The sequence below is a fragment of the Neophocaena asiaeorientalis genome, unplaced genomic scaffold (assembly GCF_003031525.2).
Source record: "Neophocaena asiaeorientalis asiaeorientalis breed wild unplaced genomic scaffold, Neophocaena_asiaeorientalis_V1.1 scaffold81, whole genome shotgun sequence".
NCBI classification, from domain to species: Eukaryota; Metazoa; Chordata; class Mammalia; order Artiodactyla; family Phocoenidae; genus Neophocaena; species Neophocaena asiaeorientalis.
Window position 1 is genome coordinate 1430743 of NW_020171990.1, and position 17136 is coordinate 1447878.

The following is a 17136-nucleotide window of genomic DNA, read 5'->3' on the forward strand; positions in this document are numbered from 1 at the left end:
AAAAGTTTTCATTTTCTGTCTCGAGAATTCTTGGTTCTTATTGTGTTTATGCTTCAGCTGAAACTGAGGTACAAAGAGTTCCATTCTAATATCATGTTATAGTGATCCACTTCTGCAGTGGAATTGTTGGCATTTTAATCTCTTTTTATGTAAATCTCTCATTACTAGAAAGAAAGGAAAGTAAAAAACAGACTTATAATTCAATTATTTATTTTTTTCATTTGCTATTTTTCTAATTCCATTCATTACAGATAAATCTTACTTTAATGTCAGTTGAATTAGAAACTATGAACTCCCATTTGTAACTGATACACAAAATTGTGAAAGGCTCCACTTAAAGACTTAAGCATTCTTTATTGAATGTTTATATGATCTATACAATACATTATAGAGAGTGCAACTACAGAGTGGAAAAAAATACAAAATCCCATAACATTTCTTAAAGGTACTGTAGTAGATTGTCTACATCCTAACCCCAAGAAAGTCTGAATAATATTATTCAGAAAAAAGCGTACTTTGCAGATGTAATTAGATTAAGATTTTGAGGTGAGATTATTCTCCTAAATTCAATGATAAGAATCCTTATAAAGAAGCACACAACAGTGAGATAGGGAAAAAGAAAAGAAGGTCACATTCAAGATGGAGGCAGAATTGGAGTGATGCATCACGAGACCAGAAACTGGAAAAGGAATGCTAAAACCTGATTTTGGACTTCTAGTCTGCAGAATTGTGAGAGAATATATTTCTGACATGTTAAACAACCCCATTTGTGGTAATTTGTTACAACAGTTTCAGGAAATTAATATAAGAAATCAGTTAGGTTACATTAAAATACTCAAAAATAACAAAAGTATGGCACAAACATCCTTAATTTTATTTATCATTCATTTAACAATACAGGAAAGGTGATCAAGGGCAGCAAGTATCTCTTCTCAACAGACTCAGATCCTCCCATCTTTGTCTCCTTTATTCATAAGCTTTGCTATAGTTTGCATTCTTTCAGGAGAGGGGAAAAGAGAGGGTGAAGGAGTCAAATACATTCTGTTAAAAATACATCATTTCTGTTCCCATTCTATAAGAGATGACTTAGTCACAATGTCACATCTCAGTGCAAGAGAGGCTAAGAAATGTTCTCTATCTTGTGCTTGACTATAATGCTATAACTATGGATGAAGGAGGAAATCTTTTGATGAAATGCTAGCATAATTTGCCAGACTTAGTGTTTGTCAAAATTAGAATTTGCCAAAATTGAAGTCAAGTTAATATTTTCAAATCATTACTATCATCTACAAAATTGTAAGTGTACATACAAATATACAGTTTTATTTGTACTTCATATGGTAGTATGTAATTTTCAGAATGTGCACAAGGTACATCGCCTACATCATTTTTCTAAGACAAAATAATTATAATTTTAATTTTACAAGAAATGATTCACACATTTTACTTAGATTTAGAAAAGCACAAATCCAATTAGCAAATTTTCTAATTTAAAGGTGCTATAAATGTTGAATAGTTGGCCATTTCTTGAACCAAATTGCTTCTTAGAACCAATCATTAGTCAGTGTATTATAAGGAAATTAAACATTCAGAATATGTCACCACACTTTTATTAAAACCTTTGAAAGGACAAAAGTTATACATGCACTTTAAATAACTTTAAAATGTATCAGATGAAGATAAGGGAAAAATATAAATTAAATATGGAAAAATCTCTTGTACTGTCAGTAACAAGAAAATCTACTTCCCTTGTGAAGAAATAAACAGAAACAGTGACTTCTGTCACACAAATGGTAAATACAAAACTCGCTTTTCACCTTCGTAGCTAATTAAATTTCTTTGCATTTTGAAGATTCTGTTCAGTTTCTTCTAAAAAAAATATACACTCAGTTTTAAGAACCTAATAAATGTCTTACTCAAATAGCTAATTTACATATTTCAATATCAACATACTTTATTTATTTAATGTGAGTAATCATGGAACATTTATTGATATCCACAGGAATGATGTCTTCAGAATCTGAGTTACTTCCTTTTCAACATTTCATAAGTTACAAGGTCACTAAATTTTTTATCTCTACAAATTTCTTCCACTTACCAGTAAATTTTGGTCTTTCTAGACATCTTCACTATGGATTCAGCATGGCATGCTCACGGCATTCTTGTGAAGTTTCCCAACAATCATTAGTTTGTCTGAAGTTTCCTAGCTCAAATCCCCGATAGTAAAATCCTGGTTGATTTAATTCATGTTTTCATCCAAAGCATGGTATAAGTTATTGGCTGGCCCATAGTTGGCTAACAATGGCAGGTGTCCAACCATGGTCCATTTGGCTCCAGCCAGGGGACAGAATCATAGTGAAAAACAAAATTGCAAGGTTTATTATTGGGGCTGTTGCCATAACAAGCATTCTGAGGTTCACCAGTGTTCCAGACTCTGTAGTATCTTTATTGCACCATTAATCTTTGAGAATAGGGTTTTTCAACTTTGACACAATTGACATGTATGCCAAATACTTTGTTGTAGGAGTTGCCTTGTGCATTTTAGGATATTTGCAGGATTCCTGGCCTCTACCCACTAGATGCCAGTAGGTTCCCCCACCCTAATGTCTTCTGTCATTGCCAAGTGTCCCCTGGTGGAGCAAAATCACTCTCAGTTGTGAGCTTCTGCTCTAGAATCATCTGGGACAATTCTCTAAATTCTCTTCATGGCACCAACATTCTTCAGACTAAAACTCCAAGCTCAGTCACATGATGATTACATAAACCCCAAGCAGAAAGGATTTATTCTGCATATAAATTTGTCTCTTGAGGAAATGAAAGGCCTTATCATTATGTTGATTGGCAGGTCCTGGGATGATCTTCCTCCCTCCTTACTGCAAGAGAAGAAGCAGTAGATAGAACCATTCGGCACCCAATATCTAAGTAAGATTTTGTTAGGTGAAGTGCTGCCAGTCCTCCGTGGCTTGTTCCAAATAACCAGAGGACTTGAAGTTTGCAGCTGGGATGACTCAGGCTCTATCATAGCAGCCTGGTACCTGTGTTTCCCAGCACGTTGTTAGTCAGATAAACTCTGTCATTTTCTGGGTAACCCCCAGGCTAGAAGAGAAACGTCAAATCTCTGCTTATGAGCCCACAGCTATCCAGCCATAGTTTCTGGAGTCCACAGGTGGGGTGTCACAGGCCCTCACACAACAAACACATGCTCCAGTTTCCCAGGTCATTCAAACTCAGATCCAACTCCCAGAGGTGGTGGTTGGCCTAGGGCACAGCAGACACTCAAAGGCTGTAGAACTGAGCCATCAAATGCCTAACCAGAGGGTCTGGAGTTTACTTGGATGACTGAAACCCTCATACAGCAGCAGCACTTATGTTCCCCAGGTCATTCAAGTTTAGATCCAACTCTGCCAGGCTCTGATTCACACTGAGGGTGGGAGTCAGATCTTCACAGGCAGCAGCAGTGACTTGGCAAATCTTCAACTGCAAGATCCTCAGCCAATGACTGGGTACCTCAAGCTTAACAGAAAAGCCTCAGATCCAAATCCTCCAGTGTACTTGGTGCTGAGCAAGGAGTCAGTGTCCTGTCAAGCCATAACCTCCAGAGGACACTTCCTCAACTGAATCATCTGCATCCTGCATTTGGGTTGCTGGAGCCCCTCACAGAGCAGTTCCATGCCTGACAACCCCAAGTCATTGCTCCTTAGGTCCATCCTTATTAAATTCTTATTGGATATCAGAGCTCCTGTGAGGTCTTAATATGCAGGGCTAGAAACTCAGCACCTCTTCAACCTCAATTCTGCAGTTTGCGGTATCTGAGTCTTTGACAGAGCAGCTTCACCCCCCAGCTTCTCAGGGCATTGCAATACAAAAGCAGCTCTATCAGATTTGGATTAGAGCTTAGAGCATCAGCAAGCTGTTCATTGTAGATGTCTGACAAAACATTCCTCTCGGCTGACTATGCCAATAGCATCTGGACCCTGAAGCCCATCTCACCCATCTTCTTCACCCACACTGCAGGCAGCCCTGTACCAGTGCAAATTTATAGAGATACTATAGCTAGCGCTGTCAGTGTAGAATGTATGGTTAGGAATTCTGCCTATGAATGTGTTTCTATCTGTGCTTGAAGATGGAAGTGATTATATAGCTTATTGCCTATGAGAAATAACAATTATAGATAATATTTATTTGAATTGGAGCTGGGGTGATTTAAAATATAATAGTATCAAAGTCTTAACATTTATAGAAAACTAAACTGATATTGCCAATATTAAGAGAGGCAGAAAAGCAATGTGAAAGGACACCGAAATATTTTCCCTTTCCAGCTATAGGAAAAATTAGATACATCAAATTTTACTCTGTATAAAATAAGTAAGAGTAGTCTAATTGATGATGTGTTAACAAACATTTCCCAAACCTCCATGCCTTGAAGCAACAAGAGTTTATTTCTTTTCTACATTTTAAATTTGTTCTGGGATCCAAGCTAGTTAGTGTCATACCATGTGGGATATCACTGGCCATGGTGACAAGAAGAAGATGGACTTTTACAGTAGTACCCAACACCTGCACCATTAATAAGTATTGGCCAAGAAATAAAACTTTGCTGCTATATGGCACTGAGATTTTGAGGCTGATTATCATCACAGAATAACTCTCTCCTGATTGAAATAGATATTTGTACCTGAAGCAGGTTGTCCATGGGCATGGTTCATCAGTTTGCACAGAAGATATGAATATTGGAATCTGGAAAATAATGATAAATGTTATACAGTAGCAGAAAAAAATAAAACTATCCCTAGCAATATACTAAAATATCACATATCTCATGAAATTTTAACTCTGGGACAAGAAGTCTGAAAACACTATTAATAGAACACATTTGTTGTTGTTTGTTGTATTTGATAAGGTACTGCCAGAAAAAAAAGAGCTCAGGAAAAACAAAACAAAACAAAAAAATAATAGAAACCCCAGCTTATCAGAATTAAGAACAAGAATTAAGAATAGACAGACAAGATAATTGAAGTTCTGTAGGTTCATAAGAAGAAATTATATTTTACCTTACCCTCTCATTATTCCAGAAAGAAAGAAGAAACGAAAGAAGATTTGAACTATAAATATTTATTAAAATTTAGCAATATGAAAAAAATATTAGTATTTTATTACCCATGCTTAAAACCTGAATGGATTAAGATGCCTCAGCACAAGCATGACCTTACTATTGTGTAGGATCTAGTACTTTTAACTGCATAAGTTGACTCAGAGGATTGAGGCTAGTGGTAAAATCCCCAAATCAAAGACATTTAATTAAGCTCAGGGTACCTATATTTGGGTCTATTGTAGAGGCAGCAAGAAGTAAAGCAATATAGCAAATTTGAGAATTATCTCAAAGAACTTTCTTCTTTTAGCTCTTTTCATATATAGATAACTGAGATCAAATATGTAAAATTCCTAAAAACTTAATAAATACTCTAAGGCACAAAATAATTCTTGGACTTCTAACTACTTAAAGGCAGAACGTTGTCTGAGACATGCTTTGCTCTCAAAAGATTGACATTGCCCAATGCTTATTTCACAGAAGGCAAAGTGGCTAAAGGCAGAGGAGAATCTCTCAGAGGGGCCCAGGAAGAATGGCATTCAGGGCCATTTTCAGGGAGCAGGAACAGTCTAATTAAGGAATGTTGTCCAGTCCTGAGGTAGAAACCATGAGAGTGTTTGTTCAGAGGGATTTAAGGATTAATATAGACCAGGGACCAATGCAAATTTCCGTTTGTTTCTTTTTCCAGATTGGAGATCTAGTAGTTCTGCAGAACACAATCTACCTCTCTATGTTGCATTTGTGGTGAGAAGATAATTTGTCCTGTTAGTGTGTAAGTTCCTGCATCAAGAAAAGTCACAAGTGAAGCTGATGTGGATGCAACTGTTCTAATAGAGACTAAGTCTCATAACCCAGAGGTACTAAATTTTGAGCTGTCTCATGAATGGAAGATGTTATAAACTGCCTCCTTGGCGAAGGTATTTAGTATGTTTTATACATAGAAAGAAAAGAGAACCAAACATGTGATTTATGGTAAAGTCTTTTAATGCTCTTCTATATCTGGTTTAACTTCTCCTTAGGTATATGGGAGGCTTGCAATTACAAAATTGCACAAATGACAGGGCCATATGACTCTAACTATGATTTATTGGTAGAAGTAGCATGAAAACCAGCATTTAATTGCTGCGCAAGAACCTTGGGCACTCTGTCCTTATGAATTAGCACACCAAGATGTTTCACATGGAAAAATAAAGCCTAGTTATGTTAAGATCACACTAGGATATTCTGTTTTCTAAGTATAATGTAGGCCACCCTGACTGATATACTATCTCAGCACAAAACACATAGATCTTAGAAATATAACAAACATACATTAAAGTATACTAATGAGATCATAAGAAAATAAGGGAATAAGCAAAACCCCAAAGTAATTTAGTAAAGCTGAGAACAGAATGGAAAGTAAACATGGGTCCTGAGGCCAGATTCTTCCTGTGCATTGGGATAGAATAGCTTTATGCAGTGAAGCTGATTTTTAAGACTTGAATGTTTAGAAAGTAGTAAAAGTGATGCTGAGTCCTCTGAATTAAGTTGGGACTGCAGAGATTATAGCTTCAGTAAAATGTAGGCTTACAAAAAGCATTTCACCTGTAAATGAAAAAAAAAATAAGAAAATGTAATTGCTTGGCCTGGTATTAAGTGGAAAAATATTAATAAAATGAATTATTCAGAAAATTGTTGACATAAATCTTCACTCAAATGTGTCCTATGACTGAAATAATAAACCCTACATGATCTTGGAAATTCCAAGCATAAAATTTAAATCTCATTGAACTCTGTTAAGTAGAAGACCCTAGTTCCAATAAAAATAAAATTTGTTTTAGAAAAAAGCAAAACTCTCAATATTCTCTCCAAAAATGTCTTCCTCTTATGGATTGTGACACAAAGTACTATTAATGCTGGAATTATCCAATATAAAATATAAAATGACAATGGATAGATATTTTAAATTGAAGGAGTTTTAAAACTGGATAAGAAAAAATGATCTAAATGCAAAACAAACAGGAAATATAATTAAATAGAAATTTTAGGAAAAAAAAATATAACAACTAAAATAATATATCCAATGGATGTGTTGGTAACATAATAGAACAGACCCAGCTGAAGGTGAAATTAGTAAAATGGAAAATATTAGTCAAGAAACAGAATGCAACAAGGATATAAAAGTACATGAACAACATGTTGATAGATATATTGAATAGAGTTAACAATAATGAATAGTTCTGACATACTTCTAATTAGACATACATAAAAAATAATGAAAATGGGAAAATACATTACATATATACTGGATAATATTTTTTGGAAGTGAGTAAAATGACAAATTACCAGATATTGAAATCCTAGTGCATACTGAGCAAGATAAATTAATAAAAATCCAGAACTATGTAGTTATCACGATTTAAAGTGTTCAGCAACTATAGAAAAATAAATCAGTGGGACACAAAATAGAATTTAGAAACAGAGTTACACATAAATAAATAGTTGATGTATGAGAGAAGTTGCATTATATACCAGGGAGGAAAGGATGGACAACTCAAAAAAGAATACTGAAATAATTGGTCATTCATTTGGAAAGAAGTAAATTTCAGACAGATTAAAAATAATATGTAAAAGAAACTATTTAAAAGGCAATATGAAAGAATGTCTTCATAAAATTTGAAAGGGAAAAGATTTCTTCAACAGGAAGGAAAAAACTTCCAAAAGTGAAAAACGTTTTATTTAATAAACTTGACTGCTGTAAGATAAAGAATATCTGTATACTCCAGTACCAAGCAAATTAATTAAATTAAATTAAAAATTAAAACTACAAACCGATATATTTGAACCCTAAATAATGTAAAAAAGTGTATTAGTTTATATAAAAATCACCTAGGAATTATGCTAAATCTCATTATTTATTAGAGAAATTCCATCAATTTAGGGCAATAGTTTTTGTTTTATTTTTTTAATTTTTTTTTTTTTTTTTTTTTTTTTTTATTTTTTGCGGTACGCGGGCCTCTCACCGCTGTGGCCCCTCCTGCCGTGGAGCACAGGCCCTGGACGCGCAGGCCCAGCGGCCACGGCCCATGGGCCCAGCTGCTCCGTGGCACGCAGTATCCTCCCAGACTGGGGCACGAAACCATGCCCCCCGCATCGGCAGGCGGACTCCCAACCACCGCGCCGCCAGGGAAGCCCTAGGGCAATAGTTTTAGCACAAAAGGTGAGCAAACTTTGCATCTCACAATATTGTACACTGAAAAAATTGTGCAAAGAATTCTATAATCTTTTGGGGGAAATTGTAAATTGACAAAACCTTTCTGGGAAATAAGTTGTAGTTATAGATATGAGTATGTAGGTGCCTGCACTAATGACTTTGTATTCCCATGACAAGGTGTATATCCTTAGAAAATTCTTCTATATGTAACATTAAAATAGCTATACACTTATTCAGAGAAGCAATTATTTTTTAATTAATTTTATTGGAGTACAGTTGTTTTACAATGTTGTGTAGCTTCTACTGCACAGCAAAATGAATCAGCCATACATATACATATATCCCCTCACTTCTGGGTTTCCCTCCCATTTAGGGCACCACAGAGCATTAAGTAGAGTTCCCTGTGTAATACTCTATGTTCCCATCAGTTGTATTTTTTATACATAGTATCAATACTGTATATGTGTCAATCTCAATCTCCCAATTCCTCCCATCTCACCCCTCTCCCCCTTGGTATCCATATATTTGTTCATTATATCTGTGTCTCTATTTCCGCTTTGCAAATAAGGTCAACTATAAAATTTTTCTAGATTCCACATATACGCATTAATATATATTTGTTTTTCTCTTTCTGACTTACATCACTCTGTATGACACTCTCTAGGTCCATCTATGTGTATATAAATGACCCAATTTCTTTCATTTTTATGGCTGAGTAATATTCCCTTGTATATATGTACCACATCTTCCTTATCTATTCCTCTGTTGATGGACATTTAAGTGGCTTTCGTGTCCTGGCTCTTGTAAATAGTGCTGCTGTGAACATTGGGGTGCAGGTACCATTTTGAATTATGGTTTTCTCTTGTTATATGCCCAGTAGTGGGATTGCTGGGTCGTATGGTAGTTCTATTTTTAGTTTTTTAAGGAACATCCATACTGTTTTCCATAGTGGCTGTATCAATTTACATTCTCACCAAGAGTGCATGAGGGTTTCCTTTTCACCATACTCTCTCTAGCATTTATCATTTGTAGATTTTTAAAATGATGGCCATTCTGACTGGTGTGAGGTGATATCTCTTTGTAATTTTGATTTTCATTTCTCTAATAATTAGTTATGTTGAACAGCTTTTCATGTGTGTGTTGGCCATCTGTATGTCTTCTTTGGAGAAATGTCTATTTATAGGTCTTCTGTCCATGTTTGGATTGGGTTGTTTGCTTTTCTAATATGAGCTGCATGAGCTGCTTGTATATTTTGGAGATTAATCCTGTGTCAGTTGCTTCATTTGCAAATATTTTCTCCTATTCTGAGGGTTGTCTTTTCATCTTGTTTATGGTTTCCTTTGCTGTGCAAAAGCTTTTATGTTTAATTAGGTCCCATTTGTTTATTTTTGTTTTTATTTTCATTACTCTAGGAGGTGGGTCAAAAAATATCTTGCTGTAATTTACATCATAGAGTGTTCTATGTCTTCCTCTCAAATTTTATAGTGTCTGGCCTTACATTTAGGTTTTTAATCCATTTTGATTTTATGTTTGTGTATGGTATTAAGGAGTGTTCTAATTTCATTCACTTACATGTAGCTGTCCAGTTTTCCCAGCACCACTTGAAGAAGCTGTCTTTTCTCCATTGTACACTTTTGCCTCCTTTGTCATATATTAGGTGACCATAGTTGCATGGGTTTATCTCTGGACTTTCTATACTGTTCCATTGATCTATATTTCTGTTTTTGTGCCAGTACCATACTTTGTAGATTATTGTAACTGTAGTATTGTCTGAAATCAGGGAGCCTGATTCATCCACCTCCATTTTTCTTTCTCAAGATTGCTTTGGCTATTCAGGGTCTCTTGTGAGTTGCCATACAAATAGTAAAATATTTTGTTCTAGTTCTGAGAAAAATGCCATTGGTAGTTTGATAGGGATTGCGTTGAATCTGTAGACCGCTTTAGGTAGTATAATCATTTTCATAATATTGATTTTTCCAATCCAAGAACATGGTATACCTCTACATCTTTGATTTCTTTCATCAGTATCTTATAGTTTTCTGCATACAGGTCTTTTGCCTCCTTAGATAGGTTTATTCCTAGGTATTTTATTCTTTATTTTATTGCAGTGGTGAGTGAGATTGTTTCCTTAATTTCTCTTTCTGCTCTTTCATTGCTAGTGTATAGGAATGCAAGAGATTTCTGTGTATTAATTTTGTATCCTGCAACTTTGCTAAATTCATTGATTAGCTGTAGTAGTTTTCTAGTGGCATCTTTAGGATTTTCTATGTATAGTATCATGTCATCTGCAAACAGTGACAGCTCTATTTCTTCTTTTCCAATTAGTATCCCTTTTATTTCTTTTTCTTCCCTGATTGCTGTGCCTAGGGCTTACAAAACTATGTTGAATAATAGTGGTGAGAGTGGAAACCCTTGTCTTTTCCTGATCTTTGAGGAAATGCTTTCAGTTTTTCACCATTGAGAATAACCCTAAATAATGTAAAAAAGTGTATTAGCTTATATAAAAATCACCTAGGAATTATGCTAAACCTCATTATTTATTAGAGAAATTCTGTCAATTTAAGGCAATATTTTTAGTACAAAAGTTGAGCAAACTTTGCATCTCACAATATTGTGCATTGAAAAGTTGTGCAAAGAATTCTGTAATCATTTGAGGGGAATTGTAAATTGTCAAAATCTTTGTTGCAGTTATAGATATGAGTAGATAGGTGCCTGCACTAATGACTTTATATTTCCATTGCAAGGTGTATATCCTTGGGGAATTCTTCTATATGTAATATTGAAACAGTTATAATATTATTCAGAGGAGCAATGTTTGTAACATTACGAAGAGAGATATAATCTGAATGTCATCAATAGGGAATGGCATATGGATCATGGTAAAACATACAAAGGGATTCTATCAAATAGAGAAAAAGAAAGGAAGTGCTGCTATAAAGATAAGCATGGATTAGATGCAAACATATAATATTTAGGAAAAAAGTTACAAAATGCTACATCTAGTAAGATATAATTATTAATAATATATAATATGCATATTTCTATTATTCAAAAATTTAAATGTAACAATATATTATTTGTGAATCCATAAAAATTGAGGAAAGTGATATTACAAAACAAGTGAAAGTGGCTACCTGTCCAATGCAGGTCAATTCATACAAGTAGGGAAGGCATAGAGAAGAAATAATATATATATATATATATATGTATATATAACTTAATTTGTATATTTAAGAACTGACAGAATATGACACAAGGTAAAAAATTCAAATTGTTGTGATAAAAAGTAGATTTCTCAAGTTTCAAAACAGGTAATGTGAGATATTTAGAAGAAAAGACTTTTTTACTCAATAAGAAAGCTTCATGGAGAATTTGAAATGTGGACAGATCTCTTAAGATATGAGGGGTTTGGACAGAATCACATACTAAACAGGCAATTTTAAGTAAATAATTTAATTCTTCTTGACCTCAACTCTCTGATTTGTGAAATAATTAGATTATACCAAAGCATCTCTATGCCCTAACACTCTCCAACATTCTAGAGTTCACCAGTTTTATAGAGGTCTTTAATTTCTGGGGCGGGAAGGGGTGTAATACAGCAGGAGAAATATTTTTCAAGATTATGTAATGTACCTCCAATGAAACAATCACTACATTTACAAAATTGACAGGCAAGATTTTAAGAAACCTTTTAGTCACAGTTCTACATTACATAATTCATTTTCATTTTCAAGAAAATACAGTAGTTTTGCTTTGTGTTGCCTACCAAAACAAGAGAAAGACTTTCTTCAATTAAGGTAAATAATTATTTGAATGCCTAAACCCGTCAGATTCAATTTTTTGCATTTTTTTACTTTATATCTTAACTTCTTATCTCAATGAAGTTATTCCCATTAACTTTCTCTGTCTCTCTGCCTCTCTGTCTCTCTCTCTCTCTATATATATACACATATATACTTATATACATATACATATCTACACACACACACAATAAAAACCTGCAAATAACCTTAAAGTGGGCACTCAATATCCATAGCTCTGCATCTGCAGATTCAGCCAACTTTAGATGGCACAGTACTATAGCAGGTATTTACTGAAGAAATTCCATGTATATATGGACTTGCGCAAGTTGAAACCCGTGTTGTTCAAGGGTCAACTACCACATAAAGTTACCACTATATAAAATTACATCTATATCTGTGTTTTGTGAAAATTCTGTTTGGGAAGCTTATCAAGAAGATGTAACATTGATTTGACCTGTGAGCTGTACCCACTATTCAAAATCTGCTTATGCCCTTCCCTGTCCTTGGAATGTGCACTCTTCTTGCCTTCCTGAAGTTAGAAGCTACCCAAGGACACAGCACTGAGACAGTAATATGATGGGCTGTGTATGTGACTGAACCCAGTTAAAGCCTCTGTATAACTTTTAAGTTTTAGTGGGTAGTTTTGGATGTCCACTCATTTTAAGACTTCCAGAGACAAGCTTCATAAGCAATTTCCCTTGATCATTAAATCTGTCACTTATCAATCTGGCATGGTCTACATTTTCTTTGGTTTCTCCCTGTCCTCCTTGGGAGAGGATTATAATCCTCAGATTATACCCAGGAAGCCCCTGAGGGAGGCTCCTGAGGAGGTAGCCACCCAACAACTGGTGAGCCTGTCAGAGAATGAAGAAATAGGCTTTGGGAAAGAGGTGTCTGAGGTGGAAATCCTGCTTGGCCCATATGTCAGACACTGGTGGCCTGTCCCATGAGTACAGAGATGCCCTAAAAATGCTGGCTGCTTTAATGAGTTTGTTTAAGGAACCTTGCACTGTGCACTGTGGCCAAGAAGGAAAATAAATGGCCAACATTGTGAGCTAGCCATTGGTGAGCAATTCAGCTGGACACCAACGCTCAAGCAGAGGCTGAGATTCAAGTTAGAAAGTTGGAAGAAGAGCTGAGGTTAGAACGTGTGTTTTTCCACTACTCTGCTTACTTCAGGGCTGGCAGACAATGTGGGAGAGCAGGATAAGAAGTTAGAGACCTTGGCATGCCATTTTGCAAAGCTAGGAGGGCACAAGATCCCAAAGACTATGATTCAGGTGTTTGTGACGAATTGTGATTAGAAGGTGAGAGGTAAAATCTCTGGAAGAGTGATGGGAATGGAGAGGAGGATGTGATGGTAGCTGATGAGAAAACTGACAAAATGCCCCAGGCCCAGTGGCCACTAATACAAAGAATAAATTTAAGTAGCATTTAAAGAGAAACATTTATGAGAAAACTTACATTTTTCTCTGTGCCTTGAAGTTTGTAAATCTTACCATATTTTTGAAATTTAAATACTCCAGGAATTAACAAAAACATTGCCTACAGAAACTAAAGGAAAAAAAAGGGGGGGGTGAGAAACGTAGCCTTTTAAAATACAGACTGCTGTAGCAGTTCCCTTGTCTAAATTGATTTGTAAGAGAGCTAAGAGTTTTTGTTTGTTTGTTTTTACAAAACTAGTAATAATAAAGATGAAAGAAAATGACTGTATGTGAATAGTAGAATGTGTGTTTTAGGTAATAAAAGTAGGTGAAACAGGAGAGAAGGGGACAGGGCACAAGCTTTAAAAGAATGGTGCAGCCACAGGACATGACAAAGACTGGTTAGAACCAACTGGGGCCAAGATGGCAGAAGATTCGACATCCACTACACCTTGAGCCTCGTTATAAGTTCATTGTAATGCATTAGCTAAGTGACATACCCAACCAGCATCATGACAGTTCTGTGACCAACCATAAAAGGTCAAAAAGTGGGCAGTGGCCAAATTCCTGGAAATACCCACCCCTTCCCGGAAATAATTGGAATAATCTCCCCACTCATTAGCCTATGAAATTACCCAGCCAATAAAAACTAACCACACCACATTTTGAGGCTCTCTCACCTTCTGAGATGGCTCATACTCTGTCTGTAGGGTGTGTTTCTCTCTAAATAAATCCACTTCTTACCTATCACTTTGTGTCTCACTGAATACTTTTGAAAGGAGACATCAAGAACCACAAATTCACCGGGAACACAGGTATGAGGAATGGAGATGCATTTGGGGTAAAGAAAATAGATTTTTAATAATAAAAGTTATAAAGCACATGTTTTATTTTTGGTAAAATAAAAAGAAAGTAATTTTGTTTTAAAATAAAATAACTGTTTTAGAATAAGAAAAGAAAAAATACGACAAATTTTAATTAGATATAGGAAGTTGCAGTTTTGTGGAAGTCACAGAAGTTCTATGGAGGAGGAATATTGAGAAATAAATTTTATGTGTGGTCAGGCTGACTAAAGTTGGAATAGAATTATTTAAGTTAAAGGGGAAAAAAAGAGTTAATATCAAAAATCCACTGGTACAAAATGAGAATTTGTTTTTTTCCCTGTTAAAAGGGCAAACATTTTCTTATATAATTGGACTGTTCTTAATAAGAAATTGTAAACAAAGGTTTTTCTTTACCTTTAATGTAATCTGCCTAGAAAATAAATATTCTGTGTTTGTCTTTATTGGATCTTTAACCATGTCCGTTTTTTGAAGTCTTTTGTTATTTGAAGTCATTGATTTACTCTGAAGCATTTGTAAGAGCATTCATACAAAAAAAATTTTTTTTTTCAGTATACACTTGGCAACTGAGTTATAAGACCAATTTGCTTTCATATGGGAGGGGCAACAATGGACCTTTCCAGTGCATCCCCAAGTGGGAGGTAACCTGAGACCTGCTCCTGTTCTCCTTCCCCACATCGGTAAAATGGACCCTTTACATTGATGGTCCAATGTCAACAATGTGAGATCTTACCTCTGCTGCAGGACACTTTGCAGGTCTTGTTGGTACATCTGCAAGGGAGATGGATGGTGAACTCATAGGAAATTAAAGACCCAGGTACTGCCATAAGGTTTGAGGAGTTATTTGGCCGGGTATGACGTGTGTTACTCCAGAAGCTGTGGTTGATAAGATAGAAGCCTTTCCAATCCTTAAGAATGCAGAGGAGCTGCCAGGCTTTGTAGGGATCTGGGGATTTTAGAGGACTTTATTCCCCACCTAGAACAGTGACTCCATCCACCACATCACCTGATAAAGAAAGGGCACGTGCAGGACTGGGGATCAAAGCAGCAAATATCTTTGAAAGGACAAAAGTACTAGTGAAGCAAATTAAAGCTCTGGGTGTCTCCCAGGCAGGGTTACCATTTATGTTAGATGTACCTGTGACTCCAGAAAGTATGAGTCAGACACTGTAGCAGAGACAACAGAAGAGGAAAGGAAAGATCCCCTAGAATTTTGGTCCCATCTCTGGAAAAGGACAGAAACCCAATATAGACTCACAGAGTAACAGTTCTTAGCAGTGTACACAACACCCCACCAAGTGAAGACTCTCAGGGAGAAAATGAACTGCAGCAGCCAGTGGGCTACACTGAGAGCAGCTTGGCTGGTGATCAGTCATGAGACCTGTCATTAACCCTTTGCACTGATGTTGGGCTTTTCTAAAGAGGTTAACCCTATGGCTAGGGCAATGAGAAGCCAAAGGATAGATGACTCGTGAGTGTGCCATTATGTTGTCAGAATGTGTGGAGGAACTTTTGGATTTGCCTGAAAAAGCCTCATTGTCTTTCACATTCCAGTTTATAAGGTGCTAACAGCCCTTAGCAATAAGGAAGCTGATGGATATGAGCCCTAGCTACTAACCCTTCAGAACATACAGCAGATTGGGTGCATAGAAAGAATGGCCACCACAGTACACAGGTGGGATCACATATTGCCAAGGATGCTGGATTGTACTTGAAAGACAGTGACTTGGCTAAAGCAGTAAGAGCATGTCCTGTGTGTTCTAAATGATGCCCAAGGTAACTGCCATCCATTGGAGTTCCCAACCAGTGAAGGATTGACACATTGATTCTATTGCCCCCCTCCCTCTAAGTGAGGGTTCTAAATATGTCTTGGTTTGTGTGATCATTGTCTGACCTAACCAAGCTTTTCTGATTTGCAGTGCAAATCAGGCTGTCATTATTCAGGGATTAGAGAACGTGAGTACCATGTATGGATACCCGCATTGAATAGACAATGATTAGGGGGTCACATTGCAAAGGTCAGGATATGCAAAACTGAGCAAAAGACATGCCATTGAATGGAGGTCCCATCTCCCCTATAACCTGTAAGCATCAGGTTTAATAGAAAGGAAGATTGAAATATAAAAGCAGCAGATTAAACTACCAAGAGGTAAAACCACTTTAGGCTAGTGAACTAGAGTAGATGTCCCCAACCTCCGGGCCAAGGACCTATACCAGTCTGTGACCTGTTAAGAAACCATCTGAACAGCAGGAGGTGAGTGGCTGGCGGGCAAGCGAGAAAAGCTTCATCTGTATTTACAGCCACTCCCCATCACTTGCATTACCGCCTGAGTTCCACCTCCTGTCAGATCAGTAGCAGCATTAGATTCTCATAGGAGCATGAACCCTACTGTGAACTGCGCATGTGAGTGATCTAGATGGTGTGCTCCTTATGAGAATCTAATACCAGATGATCTGGGGTAGAGCTGAGGCGGTGATGCTAGTGCTGGGGAGTGGCTGCAAATACAGATTATCATTAGCAGGGAGGTTTGACTGCACAGAGAACATCAATTGCTTGCAGACTCATATCAAAACACTATCAGTGAGTGGCAAGTGACAATTAAGCTGCATCTTACAGAATAGACTGGATGTAAGCAACACACTTTGGGTGCCACTGTCTTCCATCACCCCCAGATGGGACCATCTAGTTGCAGGAAAACAAGCTCAGGGCTCCCAATGATTCTGAATTATGGTGAGTTGTACAATTATTTCATTATATATTATAAAGTAATAATAATAGAAATAA

At 36.3% G+C, this 17136-nt stretch overlaps 1 pseudogene; it reads right to left on the reverse strand.

The window, feature by feature from the left end:
• Positions 1 to 2829: 2829 nt before the first annotated feature.
• LOC112401683 (NACHT, LRR and PYD domains-containing protein 12-like) lies at positions 2830 to 15122 on the reverse strand (annotated as a pseudogene).
• Positions 15123 to 17136: the final 2014 nt, after the last annotated feature.